At 47.2% G+C, this 8,250-nt stretch overlaps 1 protein-coding gene across 9 annotated transcripts in view; it reads right to left on the bottom strand.

Moving 5' to 3' along the window:
- Nucleotides 1–7,571, bottom strand: part of ZNF331 (zinc finger protein 331) — a 33,448-nt gene extending 25,877 nt beyond the window's left edge. For 2 of the 9 annotated variants that reach the window (XM_053604949.1, XM_053604948.1), the window contains exons 1-3: nucleotides 7,363–7,567; nucleotides 6,700–6,805; nucleotides 6,059–6,125 (exon numbers count right to left, since the gene is read on the bottom strand). The gene's annotated coding sequence lies outside the window, so the exon portion shown is untranslated. Of the gene's footprint in view, nucleotides 1–2,870; nucleotides 5,705–6,058; nucleotides 6,126–6,699; nucleotides 6,806–7,008; nucleotides 7,225–7,362 lie in introns of those variants that run through there. The other 7 variants (XR_008383001.1, XR_008383003.1, XR_008383004.1 and 4 more) reach the window with 7 other exon arrangements.
- Nucleotides 7,572–8,250: the final 679 nt, after the last annotated feature.

The following is an 8,250-nucleotide window of genomic DNA, read 5'->3' on the forward strand; positions in this document are numbered from 1 at the left end:
GGTGTTTGCCATAATGCCTGGCTATTTTTTGTTGGGTTCAAACCTGCCATCCTGGGTTTAAGGGGCTGGCACCCTACTCACTGAGCCACAGGCACCACCCATATAACAATTCTTCTTCAAGGATGCATCTCTGAAGGACAACTGGCCTGGGGGAAAGAGGAAGATACTAGGGGGTCTCTCAGGAGTTCAGGTCACATTAGAAGACTGAGTGTAGCGGCTCACACTGTAATCCTAGCAATCTGGGAGGCCTAGGTAGAGGGATTGCTTGAGCTCAGTAATACTTCGAGACCAACCTGACCAAGAGATTAGGACCCCGTCTCTACTAAAAGTAGAAAAACTAGCTGAGTGTTATGTCAGGCACCAATAGTCCCAGCTACTCATGAGGCTGAGGCAAGAGGATCACTTGAGGCCAGGAGTTTGAAATTGCTGTGTATATGATGCCATGGGATTCTACCCAGAGTAACAGAGTGAGACTGTCACAAAACAAAACAAACAAACAAGAAATCCAGCCTCAGCGCCCATAGCACAGTAGTCATGGTACCAAGCCACAAACACTAAGGGTGGATGGTTCGAAGCTGGCTAGGCCAGCTAAATAACTGCAACAAAAAAATGGCCAGGCATTGTGGCAGGCGCCTGTAATCCCAGCTACTAGGGAGGCTGAGGCAAGAGAATCACTTAAGCCCAAGAGTTGGAGGTTGCTCTGAGTTGTGATGCCAAGGCACTCTACGGAGGGTGACATAGTGAGAGTGTCTCAAAAAGAAATCTAACTTGGGTGGTACCTGTGGCTCAACAGAGTAGGGTACTAGCCCCCCCTACGCTGGAGGTGGTGGGTTCAAACCCAGCCCCAGCCAAAAACTGCAAAAAAAAAAAAAAAAAAAAAAGAAAGAAATCTAACTTAACAAATCTAATTGGAGAAGATGCCACTTTGAGAACATTATCAAGAGGCTAATGTGGCTGAATTTTGTATTCTATATGAAATGGGAGATACTTGTTAACATTTTAAACTACTGCCATCTTATTCTTTTTCTTGTATATTGGAAATGTTACTTAATACACTTCATACGTGTCACTTACGTATATATCCATGCTAATGTTATTTGAAAAGTTCATACTTAAGGCACCAGTGATCACTGCAGTGTTCATCAGTAATTACTGCCATGTCCTGTGAAACAAACATTAAAATCCTAGAATCTCTAATTCTAAATCACTTTTTTTTTTTTCATTTGAGACAGAGTCTTAAGCTGTTGCCCTGGGTAGAGTGTTGTAGCATCACAGCTCACAGCAACCTGAAACTCTTGGGCTTAAGCAATTTTCTTACCTCAGCCTCCCAAGTAACTGTGACTAGTAGTGCCCACCACAACACCCAACTATATCTATCTATATATTTATTTATATATATATATTTTAGAGACAGAGTCTCAGCGGCGCCCGTGGCTCAATGGATTAGGGCGCTGGCCCCATATGCCGGAGGTGGTGGGCTCAAACCCAGCCCCGGCCAAAAACTGCAAAAAAAAAAAAAAAAAAGGACAAGAGTCTCACTTTATGGCATTGGCATCACAGTTTACACCAACCTCCAACTCCTGGGCTTAGGTGATTCTCTTGCCTCAGCCTCCCGAGTAGCTGAGACTACAGGCACCCATCATAATGCCTGGCTTTTTTTTTTTTTGGCCAGGGCTTGGTTTGAACCTGCCACCTCCAGCATATGGAGCTGGCGCCCCACTCCTTTGAGCCACAGGCACAGTCCCAATGCCTGGCTATTTTTTTTGCTGCAGTCTGGCTGTGGCCAGGTTCGAACTCACCACCCTCAGTATATGGGGCCAGTACCCTGCTCACTGAGCCACAGGAGCCGCATGCTCAGCTTTTTTTTTTTTTTTTTGGTAGACACAGAGTCTTACTTTACCGCCCTCGGTAGAGTGCCATAGCATCACAGGACTCACAGCAACCTCTAGCTCTTGGGCTTCTGCGATTCTCCTGCCTCAGCCTCCTGAGCAGCTGGGACTACAGGCACCCGCCACAACGCCTGGCTATTTTTTTGTTGCAGTTCAACTGGGGATGGGTTTGAACCTGCCACCCTTGGTATATGGGGCCGGTGCCCTACTCACTGAGCCACAGGCGCCACCGCAGGCTTGATTATCTGGTGGGAATTTTCTTTTTTTGTAGAGACAGAGTCTCACTTTATGGCCCTCGGTAGAGTGTCGTGGCCTCACACAGCTCACAGCAACCTCCAACTCCTGGGCTCAAGCGATTCTCTTGCCTCAGCCTCCCGAGTAGCTGGGACTACAGGCACCCGCCACAACGCCCGGTTATTTTTTGGTTGCAGTTTGGCCAAGGCCAGGTTTGAACCCACCACCCTCGGTATACGGGGCCAGTGCCCTATAGACTGAGCCACAGGCGGCGCCCGCTCAGCTATTTTTTTGTTGCACTTGTCATTTAGCTAGCCCGAGACAGGACTGAACTGCCAGCCTCAGTGTATGTGGCTGGTGTCCTAACCACTGAGCTACGGGTCTAGCAATGGCTATTTTTCTTGATAATCTGTTGCCATGGATTAGATTCCAATGAAGTATCTCTAATCTTTTTTTTTGTTTGTTTGTTTTTTGTCGCCCTTGGTAGAGTGCACAGCAACCTCGTATTCCTGGGCTTATGTGAGTCTCTTGCCTCAGCCTCCCAAGTAGCTGGGACTATAGGTGCCTGCCACCATTCCCGGCTATTTTTTTTCTTTTTTTCCAGATGGTGTCTTACTATGTTGCCCCAGTAGAATGCTGTGGCATCACAGCTCACAGCAACCTCAAACTCTTGGGCTTAAGGGATTCTCTTGCCTCAACCTCTTAATTAGCTGGGACTACAGGTGTCCGCTACAACTGCTGGCTATGTTTTGGTTGAAGTTGTCATTGTTGTTTTGCAGGCTCACGCTGGGCTCAAAGCCACCAACTCCAGTGTATGTGATTGGCGCCCTAACCTCTGAGTGAGAGGTTATGAGGTGCCTGGCTATGTTTTGTTGCAGTTGCCATTGCTGTTTAGCTAGCCTGGGCCAGATTCAAACCCACCAGCCTCAGTGTATGTGGCTGGTGCTATAACCATCGTGCAACGGGCGCCAAGCATGAAGTATATCTAATCTTGCAAGGTGGAAATATGTGAGGAAGACAAAGACCACCTGCCCACTCCTCACTACCAACATCCACACAGGTATTATGTGATCTATCACTGGGTTAGATTCCTTTGACAAACTAAGATGGGCAAGAGGGTTTTGGTTCTTTTACACAATTATTAAGATTCAATGTTCCAGAAACAACACACACGTATGCGTAGAGATGAAGAGAACATACATACCAAAATGTTAACAATAATTATCTCTGAATAGTTATGATTATGGGTCATTTAGGGATTCTTCTCTAAGAGCTACTCAGGGACTGATTTTTTTTCTTTCAGCAGTCCTGTATTAGTATCATTCTAAGAAATAAAACAAGACAGTCCAAAATTAAATAATTAAACAACAAAAAGTACTATAGTTATGGGGGAGGAGGTATATTGTTGTTATTTAGGAAACTCTGAATGAATAGGCTTGTGGTAACAAATTAATATGATCGTATGAGAATTCTGGCACCTGGAATATATTCCTTTTACATGGCAAAGAGGACTTAAGGTTGTACATGGACCTGAAAATTGTTTATCAGCTGACTTTACATAGGGAAGATTATCCTGAATTATCCCAGTGGGCCCAATGTAGTCACTTGGGTCCATAAAATTAGAAAAGGGTTGGAAGAAGAGAAAGATTTGAAGACAGAAGCCAGGTTAAAGTGGTGTGATCAAAATAGGACTTGTCTTTGCTGGCTGTGAAGATGGAAGAAAGGGTTATCGGCCGAGGTGTACGGCAGCATCTAGAAACTGGGAAAGACAAGTAAATAGGAGGCTTTTAAGTCACTAAGAAGGAACACCTACTAAAGCCCTACCAGCACCTTGGTTTTAGCCCAGTGAAACCCACTTCAGATTTCTGACCTCTAGGATTGTAACACAATACCTTTGTGTTGCGTCAAGCCAATAAATCTATGATTTCTTTCTTATTTTTGTTTTGAGACAGAGTTTCATTTTGTCGCCCTCGGCAGAGTGCCATAGCATCACAGCTCACAGCAACCTCCACTTCTTGGGCTTAGGCGATCCTCTTGCTTCAGCATCCTGAGTAGCTGGGACTATGGGTGCCCGCCACAACACTCAGCTATTTTTTTGCTGCAGTTTGGCCAGGGCCGGGTTTGAACCAGCCAACCTTGCTTTATGGGGCTGGCGCCCTACTCACTGAGCCACAGGTGCCACCCCAATCTGTGATTTCTTATAGCAATAAAAAGGAAACTGAGACAGGACTAAAATGAAAAAAAAAAAAAAAAAAAGTCACTGAAACAAGTATTAATTTCCCATTCTGAAACAGCCTTTCACTGGGTTTCAGTAATACAATGTGATCCAGAACATAATAAAGTAGGTAAATTACCTCTGCAGAGTCCCAATCAACTAAATGCTTTGTTTTCCCCCAATTCCTATTTCAAAATGCTAGCCCTCAATGTGATGGTATTAAGAAATATGGTTTTTGAAGGCAGAGTCCTCATGAATGGGATTGTGCCTTATGCAAATGATTCCAGGGAGCTCTCAGTTCCCTTTCCAACAGTGAAGACACCACAAGAATGTGGCAATGTGCAACGTGGAAGAGGATCCTCACCAGATTCTGACCATGCTAGCACCCTGACTTTGGAACTTCCATCCTCTAGAACTAGGAAAAATATATCTTTGTTTCAGTCACCCAGTTGACAGTACTTTCTTACAGCAGCCCAAAATGACTAAGACAAGAATAAATGAACAAGTATGTGCCACATACTCTCTCTCATACAGGAGAGAGTCTGATACAGAATGTGCTCAATAAATATAGCCACATTCCTCCTTTCTTCCATTGAATAACCAATGAATTGTCATGTTGGATTGGATATTTAAAAAGTGTCTTCTTAAATGAGATTTCTAGGTAAATAAAACATTTCCCACATATGTGTTGATAACTATCAGGAGTACTTAATACTATGTCCCATACATTTTTTTTTAGTAAATCATAGCTGTGTGCATTAATGCAATCAGGGGGTATCATGCGCTGATTTTATATACAATTGGAAATATTTTTACCATACTGGTTAACATAGCCTTTCTGGCTTTTTCTTAGTTATTGTTAAACAATTACATTCTAAATTTATTAAGTTTCACATGTACCCTTGTAAGATGAACCATAGGTGTGGTCCCACCAATTACCTTCCCTCCCCCCTCCTCCCCTCCCCTCTTTCTCCCCTTTCCCCATATTCTTAGGCTATAATTGGGTTATAACTTTCATATGAAAGCTATAAATTAGTTTCATAGTAGGGCTGAGTCCATTGGATACTTTTTCTTCCATTCTTGAGTCTCCCATGCATTTTTATATCTTCTATCTCTAAACATACTTCTCTGAACCTGCGTTATTCCATCAAATGAATGTAGTATGATGACTTCAACATTTCCATCATCCTGAAAACTAACCTTGGTCAAGGAAAAAGTCTTTGATTCCAGCAGACAAGACCAATGGGTTTAAAAGTCTTTGGGGTATGTACACGATTCTTTATGCGAGGTAACAAAGGAGCATGTCCTTGGGGGAAAAAACAAACCCCACTGTGGAACATGTACACTGAGTGTTGTACATTTCCCCCTGGAAAGTAACACACATAGTTAAAAGAAGAAACACAGGTTAAAGAGTCCTGTTCTAGACCATATGAGGCTCTGGTTCACTTTGTGAACTTCCAAGTACCCATCACAGCTACCTTCATATGTTATGTTCCCAGAGTAGAGACAGCCAGACTGACCACATACCTGCAGCCAAAATTCACAGGGCTGCCCTAGGAGGGCTTTTCATATATTAAGGCACTTCACTCTCATGAGCCCTATATTCAGAAAATGCAAAAAGCCAGGTAAAGGCAGAGAGAGAAGAAAAGCCTGGTGATCTACAGCTGGGGTCTGGGTTAATCTCCTAATCACAAATCAGGTAACAGAACAGGAAACTCACTTGAGTCTTTAACACGTCCAGTGATGATGCTTCCTATGCAGGGCTGCCTGCTCTGAACAACGCTGACCTGGGGAAAAGGAAGGGAAAGAGTCATCAGGGCCTTTCTGGAATGCAGGCAGCATTAGAAAAGGGTCTCTAGGACGCTCTGGCCCCAGATCTGGGGCTGCAGGAAGAATCCTGCAGACTAAGTTATGACTCCGAGATTCTGGACCACCCACCTCCTACCCTCTCTCTACTAAGCAATTCTACCCGGGCCCCCTCCTGCCATTCAAGTGGCCCGAGTGGACCGCACTTCGGACCTTTAAACTGCCCCCCTCAAGCCCAAGCCTTTGCCTTTCTTGTCAATCATTTTCACAACACCGGCCAGGCCCTCTTGCCCCTCTGCAGCCACCTTCTCCAGGAGGCACCACTCGGTTAGGAGACAAAGAAGGGAGGCAATAGAGACGCTTGAGATGCGGGTCACACCCTCCCAACACCTGTGCTCACACGCGAGGCCACCACTCGTTACTCGGTTGCTCAAGTACAACCTGGTACAACCCACGGCCTCTCGAGACACCCGTCCTGTCACCCCACATAAGTGAAAAGACTCAACTGGCGGCCACCCGGACACGTCCCGGCTGTGCCACCCCGCAGAAACACACCTTCAGGAGCAGAATCCGGAGACGCTGCCAGCCACGTCCAATCCGCAGATGCTCACAAGCGCCGGCCCCGCAGCCTCAAGGCCTCTGGAGCACCACTGCGTCACAGCTATGGAGACAAGGCCCAGTCGCATCACCTCCCCCGCACCTCTTCAGCAACTGCGTCACTCGGCCACACGTCCTGCGCCCCCAGCCCCCAAACAGCTCATACACACGTATCTCGCCCAGCTCGGAGTCGCGGAGACTCAGTGGCTGCGTCACCGCTGCAGATACTCACGCAGCACGGCCCTCATCACCCCTAATGACGCTCACGCACACATCTGTGTCACAATTACGGGGACACAGGCTGCTACGTCGAGCTCGCACACTCCCACGCAAGTGCGTCATACACACCAGCTCCGGCTAGCCCCCACTGCGACTAATGCGCATGCACACAGGCCCTGCAGCACGGTCTGGCCTCTCAAAACCCGGACCCCCGACACCGCCACCGCGCACGCGCAGAATCTCCTCACAGCTGCGCGCAGACATACGCAAGTCTGCATGGCACACACAGATAGCGAGACACAAAGGTACACGCAGATACATGCGCGCACAGACACAGATACGTTACATGGACACACAGATACACTCACACACGGATATACACAAACTCGTACGCGCCCCCACCTCGAGGCTGCAGGTTGAGGCTCTGTGTCGTCCCCCCTCACCCGGGCAGCTCCCTCACCGCCATGTCACCACACCACGGGTTCTGGTCCCCTCTGGGGATGCGGACGATTTCCCTGAGGCCCCACCACCACCCAGACTTGGGCAGGGGACACAAGTGCTGGAAGACCCCGGATGGTGTCCTGGGACACCTGCCGGAAGCCCCCGCCTGTCCCGGCATGCAACCCGGCTCTCCGCAGGCACGGGGCCCGCAGGCCCCTGGGAAATGGAGTCCAGAAGGTTCTTCGGGCGCCGGCCCCAGAGTGGAAGGCTGCTGGGTGGACGGGTCCTACAGAGCAGGTCCTGTGTCACCCAAGTCGCACTCGCGTGACCCCTGGCCTGAGCACTTGGGGAGGACACACTGTGCTCAGGCGCTCACCCTCCTCGCTGCATGGAAACGAGGCCCAGGTCGCTGCCCGGTCAGGCCACTCACTCGCTAATTGATAACACTTATGTACACACGGCATAAAAGTCCGATTTTGACTCAAAATTCCACGTGAAGGACATCCTATGTAAGACACAAACACACGCCCAAAGTACGTTCACAGAACATTTCCATATGAAAGTTTTACTCTTCTAAATTGATAAAACGGTAGGTTCATATTTCCCTTCGAGAACTAATACCAAGAGATCCCGCGTACTGTCCACCCGGTCACCCTCACTGGTGATCAGGTAACAGCGTAGTGTCATGTCACAGCCGGGACACTAACAATGATAGAATCCATTGACATTATCCTGTATTTCCAGAGAGTAAATTTTAAGAATGACTATAAATTTCACAGTAGAGGACAAATGAAATAAATTGTAGTATGGTACATCAGGGAATAGAATACTTGGAATGAAATTCATATG

Source organism: Nycticebus coucang, chromosome 10, assembly GCF_027406575.1.
Source record: "Nycticebus coucang isolate mNycCou1 chromosome 10, mNycCou1.pri, whole genome shotgun sequence".
In the NCBI taxonomy this organism is placed as follows: Eukaryota; Metazoa; Chordata; class Mammalia; order Primates; family Lorisidae; genus Nycticebus; species Nycticebus coucang.